Source organism: Gavialis gangeticus, unplaced genomic scaffold (assembly GCF_001723915.1).
Source record: "Gavialis gangeticus isolate Ggan-Ray unplaced genomic scaffold, GavGan_comp1, whole genome shotgun sequence".
NCBI classification, from domain to species: Eukaryota; Metazoa; Chordata; order Crocodylia; family Gavialidae; genus Gavialis; species Gavialis gangeticus.
Window position 1 is genome coordinate 47216901 of NW_017728996.1, and position 12053 is coordinate 47228953.

Sequence of the window (12053 nt, forward strand, 5' to 3'; positions counted from 1 at the left end):
GGGGGGGGGGGGGGGGGGGGGTGTGTGTGTGTGTGTGTGTCAGGCAGATTAGACAACACAGACATTGCCGCTTGTCCCATGGGGTCAGGACCTTGCCACTCCCGAGGCTTCAGGGGGTGATCTTGTGAGACAGCTGCAAACACGGGAACCCAGGGTTCCCTGCTTGCAGATGGGCACCTGGGGAACCCACTGCCAGGGGATTCCCAGAGTGCCTCTGCAAATGGAGGAACCCTGGCAGGTGCTTCAGGGGCCCGATCCTGCATGCTACTGAAATGGGAACTGCTGAGTGCACAAGACCGAGCCCCTGTAATTTTGGGAGTGCCTGCCCTAGGTGACTAGAGAGCACAAACAGCTCCAGGCTGCCTGCACTTTTCCACCATAAAACAGGGAGACAAAAAAGTGGCACAAATGCATACCAGTTATTGTCGAAGCCACAGTTTTGGGCACTTGTGGTGTGACAAGGGGAGCGGATCCCTGTTTACTTTGCCTCTGTGCTGCCATAAAATGTTTTATGGCAGCACAAATGTGACGCTTGTTTCCAGCCTGAGTATATTTGTGTGTTCCTCTGCATCTGCATACGTGCCTGCATGTGCGTGGGGGGAGAAGGACGGCGAACGGCAGCCGCCTCTGTGCATCTGTGGTCTTTGGGGATGAATTTCAGAAGCAAACAGACTAGGATTGTAGCCACATTTGTTCTGTGAAAATCTCTTGCTGATGGAGCCATTTAAAGAACACAGAAGAGACCAACCTGTTCCTAAGCAGAGCTTGAGTGGACGGGGACATGCAGTATTGCCAGCCGCAAGCATTTGAAACCCATGAGTCAGATTCCCCCCTCCCTGGAATCCTCAGCGTGGCTGGCTTTGAAACTATGAGGCTTAAGGAAAAAACATTTGGCATTCGTTATTTTTACCTTCTGCTTTCCTTGCCTTTTGGGCATGTGCAGTTCACGTGTACAAGCTGTTCCCCCCAGCCATGGGGCTCCAAGGTTTTGGGTTTGGTTTTTTTTACATGGAAAACTGCAATTCTTCAATCACCACATGACTTTTGGAGCTGGAGCTCTATGAAAATCCCGAAGTACTGCAAGGCTCATGACAACATTGCAGGTGATTAGGGGTGGAGCAATACCATGGCTTTCAAAGCATGATTACTAGCATGTCTGTGCAAACAAGCCTGAGAAGACTAGAAATGCCTAAATCCCACAACAGTCCAAAAGTGTGTTCTGTCAGATGCCAGAAAACACGTATGCTTAAAAAATCATGTACGCTAAAAAACCCACTGGAGACTCAGGCTCAGCCCTGTCTCAGCACTTACAGCTGCACCAGCCAAATTATCTGGCCCCACCTCCTATAGCACCCTCTTTGCCTGCCATTGGCCTAGGAAGAGGAATGAGAAAAGGGACTCAACTTCAAACCCCGCTCTGTGCCACCACTTTACACTGCCTCCTTGACTCACAGGATACCCCTTGCTGCCATTTTGGAATTTGGGAGCCATTTGGAAAAAACTACAGTATATTTGGCAAACATCTGTGAGCCTAAATATGCCTTGAGTGATCCTATCCATTCTCAGTGTGTTGCCAGCCATTGTGCGGGACCTTTTTCCAGTGTCACAGAGGTCCTACAGTGCGGCGGTGGGGCTCTGGTGATATTCTCAGCCCTGGGTCACCTCAAATCTAACAAGCCCAGCCTTCAGCATTTTTCCCTCCCCAAGGGTATGACTAGGTGTACATCCCTGTTGTTCTCTGATTCTCCTCACTAATAAGCTCCCCTTAGTTGCTGGGCATGGCACTGAGGTGGTGGTGGGCCTCTTTTTGACTGGGGGTGGGAAATGCATGATTCTGCTGACAAATAACCTCAGTAATCTGCTGCCTGTTGCTGAGATCATAATCATGAAGCACTAGGATGACAATGGATCAAAATTCTTTGTCTCTATCATCCTTAGAGGTTGATGCTGAACACATTGTGATACTCATAGTGATGGGGCAGGTGGGAGGTGGAAACGATCACCTGAAGGATCAGGAACTAGTGGCTGAGTGAGACTGGATGGGTCCATCCCTGCTCTGTAGCCAGGAGAGGGACGCCCATGTTCCACAGAGACCTTTGCTTTCTGAAGTCTGAAGGACCACCACCATGCTTTGAAGGAAACACACAAACACACACAATCTAGGATTTGCCTGCCAGGTTCCTACTTCTTCCTCAGAGAAGGTACTCTGTGTTAGCTCAAGCCAGGCTAGGTGTCAGCCTATGCCATTTATGGAAACATCTGAGCTCAAGGGCTGGAGGAAGGAAGGCACTAATTGAAGATTAGGAAATGTGGGCTCTGTACCAGATTTGGGGCAAGATCTTCATTGAGATGGCAGCATTAACAGAGTGATAGGGAATTGAGTACATAACTCCTACTCAGTTTTAATGGGATTGGGTTACAATACTTAATTTCCCTGGGCTCTTCACTCCGTAAAATGGATATAATAGTACTGTTATCTGTCACATCTGCGTAATCTTTCTGGCAAGGTCTACCTTCCCATGCACAAAAACTGGGGCTCTAATCTCAGTTGGGACCTTGAATTGGTACCAACAATTAGATGACAACCCTGGAAACTTTGTAAACCAAGGATCTTGCTGTGTGCTTTTGCAAGCCCCTCTGGCCAATGCTGGCCTGAGGACACAGGGGAATGTGAGGATGGCAGTCCCCTCTTTTTTGTATGTATGCAGAGATCAAGTGTATGCTGCCTTCTCTTCGCTTTGCACAAAGAATATAATACAAAGGGGACACACACACACACACACACGCACACGCACACAAAAAAAATTGTTTGACAAATCTGAGAGATGGTTCTGGCTCATTGTTCATGTTCCCTCATTTCTAAAATAGACTCAGAGTAAGGACGTTGCCTACCAGCTAGCTCCAGGTTAGCGACAAAGTTCCCCTTCTAAATGAGACCCAGAGCAGGAGGTTCCCTGCTGGCTAACGCCATGATGCAGATAAAGTTCCTCCTTCTAAAGGAGCCAGAGATCAGAGTACCCCCTGCTAGCTCACACCAGGTTAGTGAAGATCCAATCTGAATAATTTTTCCTCAGCTCAGTGTAAAAAAGATGCCTGAATCATCCTGATTTTTTTCATTAGGAAACTAAATTCTGTTCTGCACTGAAAGATCCCTTTGTTCTCTCCAGAGGACTGACATGCTGGGAAATTGCCTAAGCCCAGTCAGCTCTGATGTTTGCTGTCTCACGCGTTGCCTGTATCAAACTGACAGTTCACAGATTTTAGTCTAGGATTTTATATGTACAGTACAAGCTGAAACCTGCTCCTGTCTTTTTCGACTGTCCTGGAGAGAGAGCAAGGAAGCAGGCTGAGTTGTGGAGCAGAGCACGACGTTGTGTGACTGTAATAGAGACATCTCACAAAGCACAGTTGTTTGAGGGCACTGTCACTTGCCCTCTGACAGCGAATGAAGAGCTCTTGTCTGCCCAAAATCCCCAGCATTGGACAGAGGGGGGAATCTAATTCTCAGTGCAATCAATGGGCAGCCATTTCTGCCTACAATCAACATAACATAAACCTTCCAGAGAAATGACCTTGTTTCATGATGGAGTAATATCCTAAAGATGATAGGTCACCCTAAACAAGAATCTTTCTTAACAGTACCAGTATTTCCCAAGGAGTTGTCCCAATATTACACATATTGTTGAGATGGATCTCAAACAGCTAGCAGAATCCTCCCTAGAGCTCTTAGTGATGATGACATTTTTGAGGAATACCTTCCCTCCCGACATCCCTCCACCCTGTGAAAGGGGTGGAGTCTTCCTCTTCCTATCCAAAAAGGTGTGTATATCCCTAAGACGTCTATGAAGACTCATGGAACTGCATGGTAATACTAGATAATTGGTTAAAGAAATTTCTACCAAGCTTATAGCACCACAGCCAAGTCCATCACTGAGTATCATGACAGATCATTGAACTTTATACTTTCTCCAACACAGTGTTATCCAACCCCTGCACCAGGGGTAAAACTTCACCTACCCAAGTCAGATGATGTCAGGATGCAGGCTGATTGGCTGCCAGAGGCTCAGTGGGTATCGATCTTTCCTTTTCTTTCCAATCCTGCACTGAGAAAGAAATAACACATGAATTATAGCTTGTCTAGTATTTAAAACCAGCAAGAAACCCTGTTTCTGTACTAACAGCAAAATTAGTTTGGAAGGACAACCAACAGAATAACTGAAAAGCTTCTGAATAACTTTTCCTCCCAAAACTTGAGTCCAATGGTGCATAACCTTCATCCAGAGTGACATGTGAAAGCCATAAATGGGACCATATGAGAGAAAAAGTACAGAAATACTAAGGACCGGGAGAGTTTATGGGGTAGAAAATAGGCAAATATATCACAATTATGTCTTTCCCATGTGACTGCTAAAAGAACCCACCAAAATCAATTACATAATAGAAGTAGTTTTCTAATGAAGGAGGAACAGAATTGGGCCCATCTAAGCAAAGTCTCTCCTTGTGTTGCTACACTGATTTTAATGGAGTTATACCTAGGGTAGGTTTGAGAATATTTTTGGGTGTCCCACTATGGTAGGTAGTTTTCCATTAAGAGAAATGCCTTGTCTTGTTCGCTGTATTTAAATAATAGGTATCATCCTTCCTTTAGGACAGTGGTCTCCAACCTTTTAAGGTGAAGATCACTTTTTGAAGTAAAGGGCAATCCAGGATCTACCATACACCCTGCCCCCAGCAGGTCAGTCTGGGGGGAGGCACACTGAGGCCTCCGCAGTGAGGGAGGGAGTGGGGCAGGGGTGAGTGGCGCCAGCCGAGGGAGGGTCAGAGCCTGGGCTGCTCATCGAGGCATGCAGGGGGGACTCCCACCACTGCACAGACCCCGGTGGAGGCCCAGGGGGCATGTGGCCCCCTGATCTGTGTGCGGGATGAGACAGCTGCTACTGCGAACTGGACTAGACGCCCCAGGCTTTGCCCCGAGCAGAGGGCACAACTCAGCCCGGCATCCCGCTGTCATCCCACTGCTCGTACGTCTCGCTGCTCCTGGACTGTGTCCCAGCTGCTCCGCACGCACGTTCTGCCGCTCCCGATCACGGAGCCTCTGACAGTCAATCTCAGACTAAGTTCAACTGTCAGGGGCTCCTAGGTTGACCAGTCAATCGGGATCAACTGGTTGGTGACCACTGCTTTAGGGAATTTGCACATGGATCTTATCAGAAACAAAGTTGTGGCTTCTTTCCCATAGAAAACACTGAAGCAAAGAGGATATTCTCCTTAGTCTGATAGCCATGGGCTAACGCAAACTATTCCATCTTGCAAACAGTAGGAGGAGGAGAGGTTGCTTTTACCCTCTACAGTATCCCAAACCACAAGAAACCTGCCTGACTACAAGCTCTGTTACACATGTGAGATGACTCCGGTTCACCAAGACCGACAAATCATCCCAGAAAATGTGGGCCAAATTGTGGGTCTGCACTGAAACCAGGTTCAGCTCAATGGTGGTTTCAATTGAGTATAATTTTGAATTTATATAAACCCTAATTTTGGCAGTGTGCAATGCCAGGTGACAAAATGACAGGCTGATGTGAAACCCCAGGAGCTGGAAGTCTGAGAGAGACAGGAATAAATCCTTGACTACAGTCAACGTGTACACAGTTCCAGTAAGGTGTTTACATATCGAAGTGCCTGAAAGCTCTGAATCTGAGCAGAGTATTCATCTGAGCAGGAATCTATGGTTGAGGGAGAGAGTTGACTTAAATTCTGGGATGCTCTGAGCACTAAGTACAACTGATCCGGAGCTAGTATGATACAACCTAAAAGTTGGAACAAACCTGAATCCCCAACAAGGCATTTTATACACCTATGCTTAAATTTAGACGCAGCTTCCCAAGATTACTTCTTGTATTCACTTGCCCCTGCACTTCCTGACCAGATACGCCACAACTTGTGTCAAAACCTGAAGTTGCGGTCCATCTGGGAGTTACCTGACATGACACAGGAAAGTTTGCCTGAGAGGTCTGACTATGCTCAGGGTTATCCTGACGAACAACTGAAACACCAAACCTCCCGGTGTTCATGCAGCACTGTTATAAGCATGCTCCAAACTTTGTGGTGCTGCAACCTTTGCTACAGGATTCTTCTAGGCCCCATGGCCAGAACCAATTTCTGTGTGTGAACTTCATTAAAGTACTGAACTGAATAGGTCTGATCAGTTCATCAGCCAAATCTGTGGCTGATGGGTGGAGGGGGGTAAAGCAATAGGGGTCACGCTGGATACTTTAGTGACACCTGCAGGAAGTCTGCTCACAACATCAATCCTTATCCTTCCATGAAAACCCTGACCCATTGCCCCACTGCTAACATGCTTTACTATACACATTTTCCCACATCCAGAGGCATAAGAGAGTAGGTCCACACCCAGGGCAGCCATGTGGAGCCTGTGGCAGTGCCAGCTCCTGTGGTAGGGACTGCAGTGGTGTGATCAGCTGTTGCTGTGGCAATGGCTACTTTTGTGTTCCTCCCCCTCCCCTTCAAGGTAGCAAAAGAGACTGCACAAATATGCCTCGCTCCTCAAGACCCACATTTACATATAAGCATCTACAGTAAATGAAAGGGGTGGGGGGCACAAGTGTCTCAGTGAACACAGTCTCCCAGCATGATGAAATCCCTGTGCATCAGCTACTGAACCAACATTATCTGGAACCTTAAAAACACATTGGTGGAGAGAGATAAATTGAAGCACAGCTTGTGTGACTCTCCTTAAGTCCCATGGAGCGCGCTAATCCGAATTCAGAGCTGCAGACAGATGGCCTATCAAGGCTGCGGCGTGGAGCTTTTAGTCACAGGTGATAAACTCTCAACACCAGCAGCACAGAATGGGTCTGCTTCGGCTCCTGGCTGGGGTTTTATCTTTTCTGAAATATGGGCAAGGTGAAAAGGGAAGGGGAGAAAGGAGGCAAGAGAGGAGAAACTAAAGGGTGAGCAAAAGAGAGACAGTAAGGTGCCAAATTGGGAAGAAAGCTAAAGAAGAGAGGGAAGAACAGGGTGTGGAGGGAAAGCATGGAAAGAAGCAAGGAGGAGGTGAGGGGAAAATATGCTCAGAGGGAACACTGACAGGCAGGAATCTACTGGAACAGGTGGGAATGGAAGGGAGTGGAGAGGGAGAAGAAACCGCACAGCACATCTGGCAGAGATGTCCTTCTTGCACTTGAACAACACAATCCCCTGCACAACCTTCCAACTCTCTCCACAAAGCAGTGCTCCCAGGCCTTGCTATACCCAGCTTTCCTCCTTCCCTGAGGACTTCTCTGAGATGCCTCCTTTTAACCTGGCAGCAGAGCATTAAAACTCCCAGACATGCAAATGGGCCTTTCCTTCTTCTCTAATGCCTAATTTGCAGCTGTTAAACCAAGCATGGGGCAGGAAACTCTGCTGCTGCATGGAAAATAACGTGGGGCGAGGCCTGATCCTGTCTCATGCCCTGCCTGTGCTCAGCAGAGGCATAGCAGGCAAGGGAAAACAGCGGGGTGGAAGGGCTCAGGCCTTATAAGCCTTCTACCAACCATTTTGGGCCCTATCAGGGCCTGTTCAGGATGTAAACCTGAGCAGCTCCAGAGTTGCCCTAACATGTACTCTTGCTTCTCTGGTTCCCTATGAAGCACAGATTAGTTCCAGTGCAACAGAGATGTCACCCAGACCTCCTCCATTCCCAGCAGGTACAATATTGTCCAGGAGCAGGGGAGCTGCCTTGCTCTGGGGATGTTCTCTTGAGGCTATTTCTATCTCTTGTGCCCCTGAAACATCTGCTGTAGGGCTAGAAAGGGCTGGGCTTCATGTGTAAATGGACAGATGGAGAAACTGTGGAGACGTGTGAAGTGAGCAGACTCAGCAAGCTGACAAAGCAAGAAGAGATGTGCTAATGATCCTTCCATGAACTCAGCCCTGGAAGTCCTTGGTTTGGGTCCAGGTGAGAACCAAGATCAAGTCCTGTGTGAAATCTGTAGTTCCGGTTCAGTAAATGACTGCATAAACAAAGGCATTATCTCCATCCTGCTCTCCTGAGTTTCACCCCCATTATAGCTCTTACTTTAATTGCCTGATATCATCTGCCAAGGCAGAAGGCAGCCCCTCCTGCTAGTTTAAAAAAAAAATCTTTATGGCATGCTCATGATTTTACGAGAGTCTGGAGAACAGAACCCAGGCTGGGTGCCAGGTGCCTCATGGGACAAATCTGGGAAGGCTGGAGACTCCAGCTTTCTAGACCCTGCCCTCAAGGTGGGCTGGGGAAGGGAGTCCCTTAAAATGGATTTTTCCAGGAAATCCCTTCCCATGAAAATGCTGAAAAGTCCTGTGATTTGAGACATTTTGCCTTGGTTAGGAACAATTTTTTCCCCATAAATGTGAATTTTTTTACAGGAAAGGATCTCCATTGCCCAGCCAGCTGTAAAGGACAACTGAGAAGCTGCAGCCAGAGACTTTCACTACTAGGGAGTGGGTTGAGGCCTAGCCCAGGCTGCCAGGCACCAAACATTACCATCTGATGCGGGACGCTTGCCTGCATAGTAGCCACAGCACAGATACTAGAAATCCACATGCCACCTTCAGGTTGGTACACTTGGCAGAGTGGGACCATGAAGTGAGGGTCAGAAGACTGAACACTGTTCTCCACAGACATGATAGCCTAAGCTCAGAGGCAGGGATATAGCTTCGCTACTTTTATTGTAGCAGCTTCTAGGACTGTCAATCCAGCCCCTTTTAACAAGACTGAATTCAAGAATGAGGACTGGCAAAGACAGGAAGACAGTCTGGCCATAGATGCTCTTCAGAGAAAGTTCCTAGCTAACACCCCTTACTCCCCCTCCATCACACTAAGTTTAGGACTTTTGGCAAGAGCTACCAGAATGAATTGATAGCCATGTGTATTTAATCAGAGGAGGTGACCTCCTGAACATGGGGCTGGCCCATACTCCTATAATCGCTAAGACAAGTGTGAGAACAAGGAGTGGGAGTTGTCTCCTTAGAGCAATCCAAACAGGAAGCATCTTGCAATAACACTTGCAAAACCCACTCTGTCGCTTTTCTCCATTCTAAGCGCTCCCAGGATTTCAATAAATGCCACAATGCAATAACACAAGATTAGCAACCAAAACTAAAGCAGAAAAGCTGTCTGCAGTCTCCAGGATGGCAGGTCATAAATGTGAAATCCTGCAGAACACACATTATAGTGCCTTTGCATAACAAAACCAGCAAGAACTACTGGAGTTTCTACCCCTCAGGAGAGACATACAACTCCATTCGCTCTTCTGTCTTGTGGGGATTGTATCCCCATTCTCACCAACATCCAAAATGACACTGAAACTTTGTCTTGTATCTGGATAAAGCAAAGGACATCACAGGTTCTAACTCTCTCATGATCTTCCTGCTGCTGCCAGTGGCTATGTAGTACAGGCACCAGAGCAGGAAAGGTGTTTTCCTGAGAAGATGCAATGCTTAAGTATGCGGGATAGAGTGAGTTTTGGTGCGACAAGGAAGCTGCATCCATGCTGCCCTGCATGGGGCTGTTAAAATTCATGCAGGGAGAAGAGGCCCATTGTCTGGGTCTGTCCCTTTTGTCTGCAAATGTTTCCAGACCTTAAATGCCACTACCATGATGCAGCTTGTGCATGTGTTTTCTTGGTCTTTCCTTGGCTATTAAGAAAGAGCCTTCTGCTCTCCAGCCTAGTGCCCTTCTCTCAGGGATCTCAAAACAAGATGTGAACAGAAATGTATGGAGCGGTGGCAAACACTGCTGCTTCATTTGTGCACTTTGTACGCTCACTTTTATTTAGCACAGGAGCTGCCCAAGGGTGTTGATCAGGGTTACAATTTCTAATGTGGCATGTCCTCTTGGGTGCCTGAAGTGTCCAAGCTGAGATATGGCCCACCTGATTTGCAGGGACATGGAGTCCCTGCAGCTCTTCAATACTCCAAATAGGGTTTTGGGTGCTTGCCTTGAAGTCCTTGACTGGAATCTCAAAATGTGCCACCCAAAAACTAAGGCATCTCACATAAGTGGGAAATACCATGGGCAGGCAGAACACACCTATGAGAGGGAGGTGCCCCCATTCTACACGGGGAACAAAGGCATGGGGCAGGGACATGACCTGCCCAAGAATGTATGGTAAAATGAAGACAGCTTTTCCTTAGGTTGGCAAAATCTATTTTGCAGCTCAATTGTCAATGACTTCTCTCTTTTATAGACATATTATTGACTTAGCTTCTTTGTACACTCTCATATATTTAGCAAGTTTTAAAATATGGTTCCAGGAGACATTTTAAAGCCCAAATTATTCACTCAACAGGCTGCTTTAGTGCTTTACTATGCAAATGGGTGAGGAAACTTATGAGGTCTCATTGCAGTTCAGAGTACAAAGATGCTTTTGGGTGGATCTCATAATGACTCCAAAATCTACCATAATCGCCCAGCCAAGTCAAACCTGGAATAAACCAAAGGGCCCTCTGTAGAGGCTTGTGACCTGCATGACTATATCTAAAAGGAAATCAAGGTTATTTTATATCTGTGGGAGTCTGGAGAAAGCACTTAAAAACTGGGAAACAACTCATTTATTTGTTTAGGTTTTTTTTTTTTTCACTTTTACATTCCAATAATTTTCGTGGGCTAAGAAAAAAAAATGATCCAGCTCTTATAGGGAAAAAAAACCCAACCTGTTTTGTGGGCTGGGATCTGCATTTCAATCTTCCACCCACATCAAACATTTTAAATCCCTTTTATACTGAAAGGCTATTTCCTATAACACAAGGAACAGGGTGTGTGTGGGGAGTGTAATGGAAAGGCAGGGCGGTTCTCATCTGGGAATGCCATGCCAGCACTCCTACATAAGTCCCAGCAAATGTTCCCACTGAGAGATACTGGAATGAGAGGAACTGGGATCCTTTTGACAACACTCCTCCAAACGTTCCCTGATGACTCCTGCTGGGAGAGGCTGTGAGTGCCCTCCCTGGCTGCTTCCTTAGCCTTACCCTCACATTTTCTGTTCCATTTCCTATTGCAACTCCTGCTGGACTTTGACAGCACAGGGATTCCCTTTTGCCCGCATGTGCTGAAGCAGCAGAAACATCTCAGGAGAAACGAGCTCTCAGAGAAGTGAGAAGCTCTGGTGAAAGCACTGTGCTTGAAAAGGCACAGCGGAAACCTTGGCATTAGCCCTTCCTGCTGGGGTTAGGGGTGTATGGAGGAACCTTACCACAAGCTTAGACCATGCTACATCTGCAACGTGTTAAAGTTAGAAGGTGCTGTGAGCAGCTGCATGTTTACGGGTTAATACCATTTCTTGCCTGCACAGCTCTGATTTGTCACTAGAAAAGAGGTTCTTAGCCTTCTTGGACTCGAGGCACCCTTCATAACTTCTGTGAACTGAGTGGCACCCCATTTCAAAAACTAATATATATATTACAGTGCTTTCACTTTGCAGAAAGGGTGGGCAGTAGGGGTAGGGGTAGGGGTAGTTCAGACAGGGACAAACCTGAGGCTGTATTTATCTACTTAGCTTATCTCCTCACACTTTGTGGAAGCCTTCGAAGCATCTGGTGGCAGCCCAGGTACCCCAGCACCTGGGCTGAGAATCCCTGCACTAGAGGGCTGGTGCATTGCTAGGAACCAGGACACCTGGGCTCTATCCCTGTCCTGGGTGGGGGAGGCTAGAACCAGTGCATTCTGGGGTGCTGGAGGACTTCATATTGCTCATTTTGGCCATTTGTACACACCACCAAATTGGCCTTTAAAGCAGTTTAACGCCCTTTTCCACCACTTTAATGGTCCAGTTGTTTACATATGTTGGCAGCATAATGCGCTTTAATGGCATGGTTGTTCACACATGTCGGTGGTGTAATGCACGTTAAATGACTTTGGGATGCAGCAAAATAAAACATGTCCCAGGTGTTTTAGTTTGCTACCTTACAGCCATGGAGAGAAGCACCGGGCCTCGTGCAGCTCAGGGGCCATGCAGCAGCTTGTGCAGGCAACCCAGTGGCAGCTCGTGCAGGCAGGCTCCATTGAAGGA

The 12053-nt window shown here is 47.2% G+C and overlaps 1 protein-coding gene across 3 annotated transcripts in view; it reads right to left on the minus strand.

Moving 5' to 3' along the window:
* LINGO1 (leucine rich repeat and Ig domain containing 1) overlaps positions 1–12053 on the minus strand; it is a 475932-nt gene that overhangs the window by 170666 nt on the left and 293213 nt on the right. For all 3 annotated transcript variants that reach the window (XM_019504437.1, XM_019504434.1, XM_019504435.1), the window contains one exon: positions 4018–4103. The gene's annotated coding sequence lies outside the window, so the exon portion shown is untranslated. The remainder of the gene's footprint in view (positions 1–4017; positions 4104–12053) is intronic.